Source organism: Fukomys damarensis, unplaced genomic scaffold (genome assembly GCF_012274545.1).
Source record: "Fukomys damarensis isolate Sample0158 unplaced genomic scaffold, DMR_v1.0_HiC HiC_scaffold_17, whole genome shotgun sequence".
Taxonomy (NCBI): Eukaryota; Metazoa; Chordata; class Mammalia; order Rodentia; family Bathyergidae; genus Fukomys; species Fukomys damarensis.
The window spans coordinates 78100092-78103288 of NW_022900929.1; positions in this window are offsets into that span (position 1 = coordinate 78100092).

The following is a 3197-nucleotide window of genomic DNA, read 5'->3' on the forward strand; positions in this document are numbered from 1 at the left end:
TTTGTTTGTTTGTTTGTTTGTTTTTTGAGAAAGGGTCTCCCTATGTAGTTGAGACTGACCTAAAATTCACTATGTAGCCCAGGCTGGTCTCGAACTCACAGCAATCCTCCTGCCTCAGCCTCCTGAGTGCTGGGATTACAGGTGTGAGCCACCATGCCCGGATTTGACAATTTTAAGTTTTAAGACAGTGTTCCCACTGTAAATTTTAAGTGAGCTCAGAACTGGAAACTCATTTTAAAACTGTACAAAATAAAATTTTATATTCAACTGTTGCAAACTTTCCATCAGATAATACTAGCAGATCTTCTACTAGTTTCTCAAAGCACTGAGCTTAATCATTCAGATATTTAAATATCAAGCCTAGCACATCAGGTACTGTGGCTGTGCATGTAACAGTATGTGGAGTGTTGAGTGCACCCTAATTCCATTTTCTATACCATCACCCAACATAATCTGCAAAGAGGATTAAAGGCACATGTGTGGTTTTAAAATATATAGTCTAGAAAAACAAAAAAATAAACATTAATCTTCTATTATTTTAAAAACATCATGCAGTAGTTTTACAATGCATCGCTTGTTGCCTGTTTAATCAATTAGTGTAAGTCCTAGTAGTCTAGAGACGAGCTATAGCAGGTTGGTACAACTGTTGGCTTGCTGAAGTTTAACAGTAGCATCCATAACTAAAACTTACTCTTACTAAAACCTAAGACGATATTTTAAATACTGAAAACACAGGTGTATGGTGGTGTTCTTTTCCTAAAGTAAGTGGATAAGCAATGTGAGCTAGCATGTAAACGTTAATATCTATGTTAGTGTAACATGTAAACACTGGAATTATAGAATAATAGCTGTGACACAAAGGATTTGGATTTTCTAATGCAAGGAGTCCTACTGAGAAGGACCTTTGCCTGTGTCAGTGTATCCTAGTCGAATCACACTGTCCTAGGGTTAGAAGTTGCCTGGGTAAGCTTTGTTACTACTTCCTTCCTCTCTCCCATCTTTTCTCCAGTCACCTCTCTGTTCCTAATTAGGAAGAAGAAAGTCCATAGCTGAAAAGCAGTTGGCAAATCCAGATGGGCATCAGGAAATCGCAGGTCTGATTTTTGTTTCTATAGGCCTACATAGAGAGGGTGACATGGCTTTACATTGATTGATCATTAGTGGTCCATTCTTTCCCTGAACCTCTAGTCAGAAGGGAAGGAAAAGAAAGAATTCAAAATTAGCCTGATGTGATTCAGTCACATAATAAAGTGGGGTGACAGATGTGTAGTAGCCCTAAGCTCTTGCCAGGAAATTTCTAGGTGCCTAGTGAGAGAAAAAAAAACAATCACCAACTTCAAATTCTAATCTCACTTTGCCACCAGCCACTACCAGACTATTTCGAAGGACTGAGGCTACTTCCGGCTTGGTGCCCACAGGACATAGGCATTCCAGCTCTGAAGCAGGCGGCTTGGCAAAGTTTATCTCTGAAGTGAGAGCCATTCGTAAAAGTGTCTTGAACACCAGAAGCAGATGTAATTATTATGTGGCATCTTGCAGATTAGAAATAACAGGAACTTGCCACATTTAGAGAACAAACCCATTCTTGGTGTCCTTATAACCCTAAAATCAATTGCACACCCTTCTGCTCCAGCAGAGGAGGGGTGGAAGGATAGTGCAGACTCTGGGGTTGGGCAGGGTCGGGTTGGATCCTAGCTCTGTCCTTAGCTATCGATCTCCTTAGACAAGATTCCTGGGAACCTCAGCAGTATGGGAATATCAATACTTGCCAATCAGGTCACTTTGAGGAAAAAGTAAATGTTACCTCTTTCTGATTTGGATGCCATTTATATCTTTTCTTGCATTGCTTTGGCAAAGATTTCCAGTACTGTATACACTGGACATGTCAAAGTGAGCATCTTTGTCTTGTTCCTGATCATAGGGAAAGCCCAGCTTATCACCATTGAGTATGATATTTGCTGTGGGCTTGTCCCATTGATACTTTATTACATTGAGGATCATTCCTTTTATATGTAATTTGTTGAGAGTTTTAATATAAAATTGGTGGATTATGTCACATGCCTCCTGCAACTATTGAGATGACCGTGTGATTTTTATCCTTCATTCTGTCGATGTGGTGCATTGCACGGGTCAGTTTCCATCTATTGAACTTTGTTAACACTCCTGAGAAAGGTCATACTTGATCATGGAGAATGAGCCTTTTAATGCAATATTGAATTCCGATTACTGTACTATTATTTTGATGATTTTTACATGCTAGCCCATCAAGGATATTAGCCTATATTTTTCTTTTCTCATAGTGTCTTATTTGACTCTACTATCAGAATGACTGGTTCCTAAAATGAGCAAAAATTGTTCCTTCCTCTTCAGTTTTTTGGAAGAGTTGAAACCTTAGGATTGGTGTTAACTCTCCTGATGGAGGACTTCCGGCAGTGCTTCAGGAGATGCCGAGGATGATGGGGTAAGTGTGTTCAAAGTGCAGGGGAGCATTTTGAGGGAGATTAATGGCAGTGTTTCCTTTATTGTGATGAATTTTTTTAAAAAAAGTTTAAATACTCATTGTATGTTTTTTATCATACCTCAGATTGTATGAATTCCACAAATTTCTGAATTTTTTCCTTCTTATTGATATCTAATCTCCTACTATTTGGCTGGAAAATATATTTAATCTTTTTATACTTGTTAAGACTTGTTTTGAAGCCTAAAATAGAAGTCCCCAACCCCAGGCCACAGATCAGCACTCAGGCCACTAAACTAGGCTGCACACAGGGGAAGAGCGAAGGGCTTTAACAAACTTCATCTTTATTTATAAGCATGCCCTGTCACTCAGATTACTGCCTGAGCTCCACCTCCTGTCAGATCAGAAGCAGCATTAGATTTTTATAGGAGAACGAACCCTTCTGTGAAGTGGGCATGCTAATTGCCTGCTGTTTATGAAACTCTAACACCTGATGAGCTGGCAGGGAGCTGAGGCGTGATGCTAGCACTGGAAAGGGGCTGCAAATACAGATTAACATTAGCAGAGAGGTCTGACTGCTGAGACCGTAATAAATCAGTTTGCAGACTTGTGTCAAAATCCTATCAGTGAGAGGCAAGTGCATCTGTTCGGCATCTCTTTGGGGTATAGCATAGTTGAGTTTTTAAAAATATATATATTGTACGAGTTCAATCCCCGGTACAAAAAAAAAAAAAAAAAA